At 34.3% G+C, this 14,106-nt stretch overlaps 1 long non-coding RNA gene across 2 annotated transcripts; it reads right to left on the minus strand.

Annotated features, from left to right (window-relative positions):
* Positions 1-6,639: 6,639 nt before the first annotated feature.
* Positions 6,640-14,106, minus strand: LOC127144235 (uncharacterized). Of its 2 annotated transcripts, none has more exons than XR_007815826.1 (5): positions 11,535-14,106; positions 8,770-9,275; positions 7,879-8,691; positions 7,444-7,767; positions 6,640-7,264 (listed from the first exon to the last, which is right to left on the minus strand). It is a non-coding gene; the product is annotated as an uncharacterized LOC127144235 (long non-coding RNA). The 2 variants fall into 2 exon arrangements; XR_007815825.1 differs by having other exon boundaries at positions 6,640-7,344.

Genomic DNA, 14,106 nt, shown 5'->3' on the forward strand with positions numbered 1-14,106 from the left:
TTGCATATTACTTGCTCCATCATATCCTTGTCCTCGCAAATTAGCAATACTTAACCTATGTTGAGAGAAAAAACCATCAATAGCTTCCTTAAGTGATAGGGCACTTGTATTATTGACATGGATGATTCCAATAAATCGTTCAATCACATAACCTTCATCCACATATCGTAATACAACTAATATTTGCTACTTTGAAGATATTTCTTTTGATTCGTCTATCAAGATAGAAAATTGTTTGTCACTCACATCTCTTATAACTATATATATTAACAATTTCTATTGCAATGCAGTTTACTATATCTTTTTGAATATCAGGTGCAAAACTATAAAAATAGTTCAAGAAAGTTACCTTGATTCTTGAGAATTGGAAAGATATTTGATATTTAGGAAAAGAAAATTAATGATGTTGGGAATAAAATATATTTTGTGACAACTTAGAGGTTACAAAATGGGGGCACAACACTCCATCAGAACCAAAATTTTGAAAACATAAAGCATTATTTAATATATATTATAGTCTGACACTTCAAATTAATATTAAAATACAAAAATCGATAATATGAGGGGGAGCACGTGCCCCCGCTGGTCCCTTAATAAATCTACCCCTGGTTTTAAAGACCATATAATAGAATGATTAAAGAAAACATTAGTTTCTTAAACCGTGCATGTTGAACTTTTGATCACATGAAAGAAAAATATTGCATTGTGAAAATACTTTTAACTTTATAAAAATATAAACAATGATAATTCGAAATAAAAAAGAAAAGAAATATAGAATTACCTCCCCATCTATTATAATGGCTTTGAATACTTCTAAAACTCCTTATTTTCTTGTAACATTTTTCAACAACATTGTTCAGTAACACTTAGCTTTTAAATTCCAAATATTTTGAAAAATATTTCAGTTAGTTTGTATAGAATATTAGGATTTTATTGATAATAATAAAAAATTACAACTATAGATATACCTAAATTAAAAGACATGAAAGGAAATTCATATAAGAATAATATTTCCTAAGAATAATATTTTCCAAAACTACTCTAATTATGTCAATATCCTTTTCAAACTCATGGTTATCAATAGATTAAGATAGGATTAAAAACCCACAAAAAAAGGTTAAAACCAAAATTGAGCATAAGAAAACGTGACAGAAGTAGATTTGAGTGGAGGAGTGCAATAACGAAGGAATCTAACTGGATATCTCGAACGAATCGATGGTTATCAGTAGATTAAGATAGGATTAAAAACCCACAAAAAAGGTTAAAACCAAAATTGAACATAAGAAAACGTGATAGAAGTAGATTTGAGTGGAGGAGTACAATAGCGAAGGAATCTACCTGGATATCTCGAACGAATCGACAACGATCAAAAGCAAAACTAAACAAAACAAGATGCTTACAATACAAATGAATGACATATGATGATAGGCAAAACTCTTCGCAATGCTAAAGCAAAAGTGATGACAGGCATTTCGGTGGGTGAACAGGCACAAACATACGACTTTACAATGGACTTTGCGACGTTCTTCGCAAACAGAGAATATGAGCTTTGCGAATGAAGAAGAGAAGTTTAGTGAATGGAGAGCAGACCAAGCCGAATCAGATCAAAGCAGAGGGGACGAACGACGAGCTTCTCGAACGAGAAGCGAATTGAATTGAATCGGAGCTGAGTAGATGGACGACGATCTTCGTCGTTGGAGTAAATGAAGAGATCTTAGATGAGTTTCATTGTCACAGGTTTCTGAGTGGCGGAAGTGGGCATTGGGAGAGATCTAGGTTTTAGGGGTATAGACGACGTAAGAAGGGGGTTTGGTGGCAGAGAAGGGGGTTCGACGGTAGAGATCTGGTGGGTTTGGTCAGATTTGGAACTGAGGTGGTTTGGCGGTAGAAAATGATAGATTGCAAATGGATGGCCGATCTGAAGGCATGTGGTTTCGTGGGGTTGGACAGTGGTGGTAAAAGGGGGTTGCAAAGGAATGAGCAGTGGATGTAGGTTGCTAAGGTGGGTTTGGCAGTGTGTTTGGGTTCGGCAGTGTGCTTTGTTAAGGGAGATGACGGAATCGGATAGAGACTTGGGCAGACAGGACAAAACAAAACTTGGGTGGTATCTGATGGGTGTTGTCGGAATTGAAGAAGATTTGGAGGGTTCGGCGGCGGCAGGTTGAAACGGAGGAGGCCACTGAGGCAGACTTCCTTATTTATTTATTTATTTAGTGGAAATGGAAGTGGTAGATTCACTTGGTTTGTCTCCATCTATGGCTAAGTTATTGACAGAGATAAACAATGAAAAAAAAAAGAAATAATGAAAAAAAAATCTAAACTCTATACCACGTTAGTTTGTATAGAATATTAGGGGCTGTTTGGGGTTAGTATTAGCACTGTGGGCTTGGGTTAGCCCAACCCTAACCCCAGTTTGGCCCACGATTTATGGAAACCCTAGTTTTAGGGTTTCCATAAAAAAGTTTCTTTGAAATCCCCCTGCCAAATTTTCTTTCCAATCTGTGTTACGCCTCGTTGAACCCGTGTTGCCACCTCCTTCAACTCGTGTTGCCGTCTTCTTTCAACCGTGTTTACGCTTCATCTTCTTCCTTCACTTTTGCCTCCGTGTTTTCGCTTCTTTCAACCGTGTATTACGTTCGATTAAGGCCTCTGTGTTTACGCCTCCGTCATTGCGGCTCCGCTGGTAAAAAAAAATTCTTCTTTTCGACTTCGTTCACTTTCGCCTTCCATTATTGTCTGTATTACGTTCTTGAAAGCGTATTTTTTGTTCTTTTAGCCCGAAAATCTGCTTATCCCCCTTATTTTCGAAAAGGGGTTTCATACACGAAATGGAAGTTGCCGATCTTGATCTCTCTCATCCGTCTCTCTCACTTTCAAAAACGGATTGGGGTTTGTTAAAGGCGGCTCTCCACCGACGCTGCCTCCAAACCGAAACCATTTTCGAATTTCTTTGCGTGTTCTGTGTGAACACGCATGTGCGTGTTACCCTTGAAGCAACCCTTCCTTGCCGCTCGGTGTTCAATTTGCCGTTCGACCTTGCCCTGGACTGATGTAGAACATATTCAATGCTTTGTCTTTGCCGGCAATTGGTTCTACCCGAGCATGGTAGGGAGGTATTGCTCAATTTCATTACTCTTTTTAAAACACAGCCGATGATGAGTAGTATGATAGATTTCTGAATTTTTTTTTCTCAATTTCATTCATTGATTTGGTTTATATGAAATCTAGTTTATGCAATTTTTAAAAAAAAATTCACATATATCTATTGTCTATTTTTGTCTCAATTGTATTCAATATAGCGGCCTCAAAATTGTCATGAATATACTCTTTGGGAAAATGTATGTTTGTGCACTGTTTGGCGACCTATGTTTATGCCTTTTCATACTTCCTCGATTAAGCACTCTTTTGTATGTACTTATATGCTATGTTTACCTTATACGCTTCTTTGTGTTTCTGCTTTTTCATACTTCCTCAATTAGGCACTCTTTTGTATGTACTTATATGTTATGTTTACCTTATACGCTTCTTTGTGTTTCTGCCTTTTCATACTTCCTTAATTAGGCACTCTTTTGTATGTACTTATATGCTATGTTTACCTTATACGCTTCTTTGTGTTTCTACCTTTTCATACTTCCTCAATTAGACACTCTTTTGTATATACTTATATGCTATGTTTACCTTATACGCTTCTTTGTGTTTCTGCCTTTTCATACTTCCTCAATTAGGCGCTCTTTTGTATGTACTTATATGCTATGTTTACCTTATACACTTCTTTGTGTTTCTGCCTTTTCATACTTCCTCAATTAGGCACTCTTTTGTATGTACTTACATGCTATGTTTACCTTATATGCTTCTTTGTCTTTTTTCCATTCGCTTTTGATGTTTCTACTACTATGGAATTTCATTCATTATGTTGAATGGATTTCAAAACTCTGAGGCTATCAATTTAAAAAAAAATAGCATTTTCTTAAACTTTCCATGTTGAGTATTAATGCCTTTAGTCATTCAATGTTGATTTCGGGTCGTATTGGTCGTCATTGAAGGTATGTATACGTAATATTCTTTCAAATATTTTTTCTTCTATATTCTGTCTTATGTACAAATGTTAACAATGATGTTTATCTTATGCAGGATCTCGCCATTCACGAGTATACTTTTCTAAGAGGTACTATTGTGAGGTACTATTGTAATTGCCGTTTGTAGGCATTCAATTGTTTTGTTTCATATACTATGGTCACTTACACTAAGGATATAATTGTAATTTATTTTCTATTATTACGAACTTCAATATTTTTTTTGTAATTTATTTTTATGGGTTTTGTATGAATTTATTATGAACGTTTTGTTAAACTACATTTGGTTTCTAATGTGTGTACATTATGTAGCTTAAATATCTTCCTTACGTAGTTTTTACATATGCAAGATCAATATACATATGCAATATCAATATGTTTTTCAACTTTCATCTATCTTCATATCATGCAATTAAGTACTATATAATGTAAGTAAATTAGTATAACGGGAATGTTTAACATATAACACAATAATCAACTAATGTATTTTTCAAATTAGCTAACATAAAATCATACTTTTCATAATAAATACCAATTTACATCACTCCTTACCACCATCAATTCAAACATATAAATGAAAGGTCAAACTATGTTACAAAGTTAGTAAAATAAAATTGCAAATTCGTAACAAACAATTCATAACCGATGTAGATAAACTTTTAATTAAATTTGCAATTGGATAAACTTTCAAAATTTCCTGCAGGCGTTATACCACGTAATTATATATGTTCAAAATAGGGGGACGTCACTATTGCTAATTAGAAATAGCAAACAATGAATTTATATTTATAAATAATGTTCATAAATTAATTTGAAATTGAACATTACACATAGAATAAATTATTTGCAATAAGACGGGTTCGACGCTTTCGTAAAAGAGTATGCAATAATTTTTTTTTATCATATTTACAATCTAATTTAAAAAATATTATACTACATAAAAAAAATTATTAACTCAACCCATATAACACTTTCTCCAAATAAATTTTATCATAAATTCCACATAAACCTATCCACCTAACCCTTCCCCCAAACACATCTTATCATAAAATCCCCATAAAACTACCCAGCTAACCTTCCTCCAAACACATATTGTCATAAAATCCCCATAATCCTTCCCACATAACCCTTCCCCCAAACACATCTTATTCATAACACTATCATAACCCTTCCCACATAACCCTTCCTCTAAACACCTCTTATAATAAAACTAGGTTTAACATAACATTAGTTTTATCATAACACTAACCCTTCTCTAAATCAACCCTTCCCCCAAACGCACCCTTAATATTTTACTGATAATAATTAAATATTACAACTTTATATATATTTAAATTAAAAGATAGAAAGTATATATAAGAATAATATTTTTAAAAATAATATTTAATAATATTTCTCAAAAATACTATAGTTATGTCAATAGTTTCAAGTCTTGTAGATGTTAGTTTTAAGAAAAAGAAAATAAAAGCCCCTGATTAAAAATGGGTGAAAAGAAATAGAAATATTTGTATGTTTGAATCAATTTGAACTTTATATTTATACAGAATGATATTGTAGGAATAATTACCTTAGCGATGGTTGAACCAGTTTAGAAGTTGACGGAGAAGGGTATTAGAGACTACCCTATGTTTAGGGCACTGACAACAATTGTAGTGTGTTCAACTACATATTACACATAAATATTTACTAATTTTATGTACATATCATTTCTTTTGCTACAGTATTTACTATTTCCTACCTAAACACAAACTATTTTTAACCTAAACTAAAATAGTTTTTACCTCAAAAACTAATTAATATAATATAGGGTGCGTTTGGGGAATGGTTGATTTAGGGAAGGGTTAGTGTTATGAGAAAACTAGTGTTATGTAGAAAACTAGTGTTATGTTAAACCTAGTTTTATCATAACCCTTGTTTGGGGGAAGTGTTTAAAAATGTAGTTTTATGATAAGAGGTGTTTGAGGGAAGGGTTATATGGGAAGGGTTATGATAGTGTTATGAATAAGATCTGTTTGAGGGAAGGGTTATGGGGATTTTATGATAAGATGTGTTTGGGGAAAGTGTTAGGTAAGTAGTTTTATGAGAAATTAATGGTAAGAAGTGTTTGGGGGAAGGGTTAGGTGAGTAGGTTTATGTGGAATTTATGATAAAATTTATTTGGGGAAAGTGTTATATGGGTTGGGTTAATAATTTTTTTTATGTAGTATAATATTTTTTAAATGAGATTGCAAATATGATAAAATAAATTTTATTGCATACTTTTTAACGAAAGCGTCCAACCCGTTTTATTGCAAATAATTTATTCTACGTGTAATGTTATTAAATTAGTAAAGACAGTTGTCTAATTTCGAATTAATTTATGAACATATTGTGAAAAATTTATTAAAATTCATTTTTTAGAAATACAAATTAATTATTTGCTATTTCTAATTAGCGATAGCGACATCCCCCTATTTTGAACATATATAATTACGTGCTATAACGCCTTGGTGAAATTGTGAAGTAATCGTATATTTAAAAGAAACATTATGAACGAAATGGAAGGGATGTAGAAGGGATAAAAAAAAAAAAGAAATATGCATAAACAACGGAAGTACATAAGGAAAAAAAATAGTTGTCTACAATAGCAAAAGTAAACCAATCATAAAAATGAAAATGTGAAGTAAGCAAACAACAATAGAAAGGTCGGTACCAAACATAAACCATCTCATCATGTCACGTAGGAGAACTCTCCAAAAGCCCTCCCTCTCATCCTTAGGCATGAGTACAAAACCACGCAGGTTGTCTATACGAGATAGAAGATGCCTTTACAACAACGTCCTATCCAAACTCGTTAATTCCGGCATCTCATGCAATATGCGAAAGAATTTCGTACGCACATGGTTGTAAGGGCGCGTGTAGGCCACTCCGCAATCATCCTTAGTTGGTTGTTCGTTTTGTTCAAGCGCGTAATAAACATTATCAACATCCACCTCTCTCTGACTTCCCCTCTTCCTTTTGGATCCGCTTGATCCGACCCTACCCTCTGAAGTACGAAAAGATCGTAATGCGCTCACATCGTCCTGCGACATGTCAATCCCTTGGCTATAAACGAGTGTGAACTCCTCATTCCCATTCGGCACGTCAAACCCCTCACCCACCAGGCTCGTTAGACCCCGTCCATGAATGTCTTCGCAAAGTGACCAGTCGCCCTATCATGAGTGAACACATATGAAAGTTTGTCGTAATACGAAAATGGTTTGTTCAGGAGTCCCTTCGCTGCAGGATGCAACTACGGGAAAAAAATAGACCACTTATAAGTACTCATTGAAAAAAAGTGAAGTAAAGGTACATTGCGAACGTCGTGTAACGTCTATATTATTTTCCTTACCCTAACCCAATTATCAAATAATTCTTTCTCCGCAATGATACATTTCTTTTCATCGTTCCACCCAAAGCCACTACACTTTGGCCCGGCATTTCGGCGATGGCCTGGAATGTCCGCTTCAGTGTCTTTATTCTACAGTCAATTACAGTCGTTGCGCAGACACGACATCCAGGTAATTTCTCTGGCATCATCCGTACCAACTGCGCTAGGTAACCGTTATCAGATTTCCATCCCCCCATTTACACGAACTCCATTAAACACTCGACAAGAGTGTCCTCCTCCTCCTTTGCCCGGACATGTCTCGAGGCACGACTTGAGGTTGACATACTGAAAATGACAAATGACAAAAAAATACATGGAGTACGTTAGTAATTCCAGAAGTTCATATTTAACAGACACAAAAAAAATGCCACGTGTACATTTCATATGCAACAATACATTTTACAGGTCATAGAAATTCGCATACAACCGATGACTTGTAAAGTAAAATTTTTTTATCTAAGCGTTATGCAACTGCCAGTCTGTGAACATCGATTCAGCTATTTCGTCGCGCCACCGAGACCACTCGTTTGTCGTCTTAATGTAGTGAATGTCTTCTTAGGCCATGGTGGTCGCGTACATGGAGTCCCCTTCGTCCACGTCGTCGTAATATGTCATTTCTCTATTTATCAAATTGTGAAGCAAGCAACATGCTAGTGTGGTGCAACACTAGACTTGTAGGGGATAGTACAACTTTCCACGAAGAATGGCCCAACAACCCTTAAGAACACTGAAGGGGTGCTCAATGACATTTCTTGCCGAAGAGTGCTTCATGTTAAAGTACTCCTTTGCATTTGTTGGCGCATTTTCAACACCACGCCACTCTTGCAAGTGGTACCGTTGGCCTCTGTAAAGGGTGAGAAATCCCTCCGTGTTTGGATAACTCGCATCGCACAGATAATAATATCATGTTATTAAAACCATTCGTTTATGCATTTTGAATATGTAAATACAAATCGGTGTTGTTTTATTATAAATAAGAAATACCCTCTGACACTTATAGTTGATTTTCTCGTGCAAGTGCATCTTGTAGAATCCATGAGTCTGCCGCGGATCATTTCCAACCGATGAGGACATAAACAAAATCCCCTTTCGTGTCGCACACGCTCAGTACGTTTGTGGCAATTTCCCATTACACGTTTTGAATGTAAGTCGATCTGCTGCAAGGATGTTTACCTTTATGTACGTTTCGTCTAATGCGCCAAGACAATTCTGCATGTTTAAATAAACACGCCAAAATAAGTGCCATGTACCTAAAGCTCAAATACATTAAACTTGTACCATGCCCACCTCGAAACACTTCCAACGTTGATCATTGTAGTTGTTTGTTACCGGAACAGGTCTCTTTATCAACCCCTCGTATAGTCAAACAACAGCCAACAATACGAAGTTAAAATGTCGAGATACTGTCTCACCAGACTGTACAAATTTCCTTTGAATGACGCGATTCTTCACATCATGGGCAAGGACGTACAAGAACATTGCTACTATTTCCTCAACATCAACAATCTCGGTCGACGGAAGACCAGAAACAGTCCGAAGTAAATGGCATAAAATTGCGAATGTTCATCTGTTCATGTGCGTGCTTTGGTGGCACACAAGATCTGACTCGTGTATCGTGCAAAAGTACGCAAGCTGCCTTATTCTATGGCGTGTATCGGACGGTGTATGCGTGATACGCCAATTATCGTTCATTAGTAGCTCCAACGTTAGTAACATCTTACGTTGGGCCAGCGTGAACGCAGTTAAGACGACAAGAAGTGTTTGTTGATCCATTACAAAGTATGTAAACTTTCCTAAAAAATATGTACTAAGTGAATTAGTACAATATCCATATATATTGTCAAAAATCCCTAATTAAAGCTTATTATGAACTTACTAAAACCCTATACTTACTGATTTGTTAAGTATCCCTATTTAGTATGCGATACATATCATGTATCAAATAATACACATAATTCGATTAAAAGGTTGAATATATTAAAAATTTTCCATCTTACTTGTTTTAAACGTTATTTTAAAATACGGGTTGCATTCTAAAGACCTTATCAAAATTGTAAGTACAATGTATCATAGGTATTATAAAAATAATATGTGAGAGCAATACGTTATGATAGAAATAGTATTTTAAAAAGACTATGGTTGACAACTGTATGTTTTATTGTAAATACAAATTTCAATTAAATAAACACAATCTTTGATCAAATTTCAATAGTAAATACATATACTTAATTAATGACTATCCAAAACTTATGATCAAATTTAAATAAGACTACTAATTGTGAAGTTAATTGCACTATTTGTATTACTTAGAAGGATTGTTAAAAAAAAATTATATTTTTGAATGGGAATTTTTGTGAATTAATCAAATTGTTTATGGTCTTAAGGGTTGATTTAAATTTGTATTTAATATGGAAAGTAGGATTTTACTATTATTAATTTTAAAAATACATTACTCTGTTACTATGTTATATGTACCCTAATTCCTGTTATACTAATTTAATTCCCTTATATAGTAGTTAGTTGCATAATATGAACATAGACGAATGTTGAAAAACATATATTCAGATTGGCAAATGTAAAAAGTACGTAAATAAGATTTTCTAATTAAACACTTCATACACCTTAAAAAACCAAATAATGTTTAACAAAATGTTCATAATAAATTTATACAACACCGAACAAAATAAATAATGTTTAACAAAAAATTCAAGTTTGTAACAATACAAAATAAATTACAGAAGTTACTGTATGTGACCATAATAGTACCTCTTATTTGTCGTGGAGAAATAATGAAAGAATAGTATGTATACATACCTTACCTTATATGACGACAAATATAACTGGAAATGTACTTTGAATGAGTAAAGACACTAATAATCCACATGGAATAGATAAGAAAATGTAATTTTTTTTATATTGGTAGCCTCAGAGTTTTGAAATCCATTCAACATAATGAATGGAATTTCATCATAGTTGAAACGTCAAAAGTGAATAGAATACATAGAAAAATAAAACGAAAGCGAAATACAAAATAAGCACATACAAAAAAATTTCGTAAGTGAGAAGGGAGGACAGAAGCATATAAGGTAACATCAATATAATAGATGAATATAAGGACGTACAAAACAGTTCCTAAGTGAGAAAGGAGAACAGAAGCATATAACGTAAACATCAATACAATAGATGAATATAAACACATACAAAACAGTTCGTAAGTGAGAAAGGAGGACAGAAGTTAATCGCAGAAGCACATTAATAAAACAGAGAAATGAATTACTTGAAAAAACATGGCATATTGAAAAGAGAATGAGAACAAAAAAGGTACTTACGAAGGAGAAGATACAAACAGAGAGAAGAATGTAGTGATAGAGAAGTGAAAGTGATAAATGAAAGGAGGAAACGTAGTGTATATATAGGGGAAGCTGAGGAAAGTTAGATGGCCTTTAATGATGGAAAACAAAAAAATATTATGGGAAGTAATACACAGTAGGTATCCATCAATATAATCAATGACAAAAAGATAGGGAATCTCTGGTACAACTGACTAAAAGCATAGCAAAAGTTCAAACAGTCAAACTCTGTGATTCAAGGTACTGGAAGCTACATAAAATCTGCTACTAGTATGTACTGGAAGCTATATAAAAAACATACAATCTAAACAGATGGAAGAGACAGTACAAGGTTCAACTCAGTGATTCAATGAACAAAACAAACAAAACCAACCAACAAAGTAAACCAAACTAAACCGAAACAAAGTAAACGAATAACGCAGAATGGAAGGCCAACATAATTTTTTACAACATAAAGCAAGAAGACAGAATGCAATACCAAGATACTAAAGCAAGAAGACAGAATGCAATACCAAGATACTAAAGCAAGAAGACAGAATGCAATCCCAACATAAAGTACAACATAGGAAAATTAAATCAGAACAGAATCGAAAAATCGAGCTACATACATATATGGAAAACAAAAAAGTGTAATAAAATCAGTTTGTATAAATTGTTAAACTTATCATTGGCTAAAAAATTGGATTCAAAGGAGTCCAGTACCTCCCTACCAAGCTCGATCGACAACCATTGGCAGACAACAGTGAAAGTTTCTCTCTTATCAGATCTGGAATGACGAAATGGCAAGCAAAACACCCAGCCGCAACAATGGAACCTCGAGTGACAAGGATTTTATTTTAGGATCTCCTTCAACAAAACATGTTTGGAGGCAAAACCATACATATTCCAAAAGGTTTTCGTGTTTGGAGCCAACGCCGTGGAAGGGTCGACTTCAACAAACACGACACAGCCTTTCGAAAGTGAGAAAGACGGATGAGAGAGATGTAAATAGAGATTCGGCTACATAAAATCCTCCCCAATCCGTGAAACGCAACGAAAAATCAATTTGCATGAAGATGGATTGAGGAAGAACAGAGAACGAAATAAGGAGAAAAAAAACATGTTTGACGACGGAGAACTTCATGGAAATGGATTTGATGAGGGGAACAGACAACGAAACCGTTTTTGCATGAAGACGGATTGAGGGGGAACACACAACGAAACAACGATTCAACGATTTGTTGAGGGAGAACACACAACCAAAGAGGGAGATTTGAGGGGATTTGATGAAGGAGAACACAGAATGAAAAGGAAAAGGATTTCGCACGAACATAGGTTGAAGACGATAAGGCAAGGGAGGGTTTCAATTGTTTGAGGGGAGAATGAAACTGTGTAAAGGAAACCTAGTTTCCTTAATACTGACCCCAAACAGGGGTTAGGATTGGGCTAATCTAAGCCCATAGTACTAACCCTAACCCCAAATGCCCCTGTAATAATCAACTTAAAGCTCCTTCTATATTTTAGATTTAAAAAGTAAAGATCCAATTGTAGGCCACATAGCTTGTAACTAGGCTAGTGATTGATTGAAGTTTTTTTTTTCCTAGATAAAAGCAAATCAACTCATCTTCTTGTTATCAAATTGATTGAGGGCGAACCCCTCCTTTAGATGTCGAATGAAATAGGTGGACATGTTTTCTTTATACAAACTTTTGAAACAATAAGTTGTCGCCTTCCCTATTCCCTTATATGTTTAGGGGTGAGATTTGCCTAATTAAGAACAACCAATCCCCTAGTGGTATGTAAGACATGGAATTTGCAAAAGTTTCACATTCCTAGTTAGAATCACTCCTTTTGCATGCAAACATTGCTAATTATCTACTCTATTAGCCATAGTTTCCTTCTATTATGGTTGGTGTTCATTTGAGCATGCATAAACCAACTAACAAAGAAGGAAATGAACGTGTCTGAAGGCAACTGAGAATGATTCAAGCAACATTTAATCTATGGATAATTAAAATTACTAAGTATAAAATTTTATTTTATTTCATTTCACTATAAAGGTTTGAGATTCTTTTTATTTTAATACTCATTTTCAAATATTCCTTAAAACCCATTTAAGTTTTTGGATAATACTTTGTATCACATGTGCATATCCATCTTTTATGGTCTCATTCTCGCTACCCACATTAAAAAATATTAAAATATTTTGGTCAAAATCTTATTTAGGGTCGCAAACGTTTCATTTTGATAGGTAAAACTTTAACTGAAATTAAAAAAAAAAAAAAAAAACTTATTATGACTAGTATTGTTAAAATTTTATTAACTCTTTAAGAAATTAATTAACTAAATTTATTTATTAAAGGTATCAAAACCCTAAAAAAAATGTATGAACCAAAATAAAATAATAGGGAAAGTAATCTCTCAAATCCCAATCAATTTTAAATTGAGAATGGATAGAATCTAGAAAAGGAAAAATCAATTTTTTTTCTTTAAAAAAAACTTCTAAAATTCATCCATATTTGTAAAAAATTGGTAAACATTGTTTATTATATATATAAATAAAGTTCAGATTTTGTATTTAATTATTATTTGGAAGATTAGCTGAAAAGTTATTTATTAGAAGAGCAGCGCAGTTTTTCATTTCATAAACATCGAACTCACACCTTACAAACGCATTCGGAAATTCACTAAATAACCCCATAAAAAAAAAAACAAAAAAAAAAAAAAAGGAAAACCCATCTCTTAACCGGCGGCAGCCACTGCGCCGTCGACTTGATATCTACAACGCCATTTCCGGCCAGAATGAATCCTACCCGGTCGGCGCAAAAAAGGGTAAAAAAAAGAAAGAAGAAAAAACGGATTCTGAGTGTCATCGAAACTAAGAATCCATTTCTCAATGTTCGAAAATGGAGAAAGGCCCCAGGGGAACAGGGACCTGATCGAGAAAGTATTTGGAATTAACGGCGGCGGCGGCGGCGGAAGAAGCAGGAGATGGCGGGGAAGAAACAGAGAATTTGTCGATCTTGAAGGAGGAAGAGGAAGCTAGGGATTCTCTTTGGTCTTCTTCGTTAATGGTGTCTAAAACTTTGGGGCTTCTTCGCCTCATGACGGAGACGAATTGAGGAGGGCAAGCTTCGCTGATAAACCTGGCCAATCGAGAAGTGGCTGCCATTTTTAAAAAATGAAATTTAAGGTTTGGAATTTTGAATGAAGAAAAAACGAAGGGGATTACGAAGAAGGTGATATGATTTCTGTTTTTGTGGAAGAGGATTTTTGGTTGTGGAGATGGAAGTAC

Source organism: Cucumis melo, chromosome 12 (genome assembly GCF_025177605.1).
Source record: "Cucumis melo cultivar AY chromosome 12, USDA_Cmelo_AY_1.0, whole genome shotgun sequence".
NCBI classification, from domain to species: Eukaryota; Viridiplantae; Streptophyta; class Magnoliopsida; order Cucurbitales; family Cucurbitaceae; genus Cucumis; species Cucumis melo.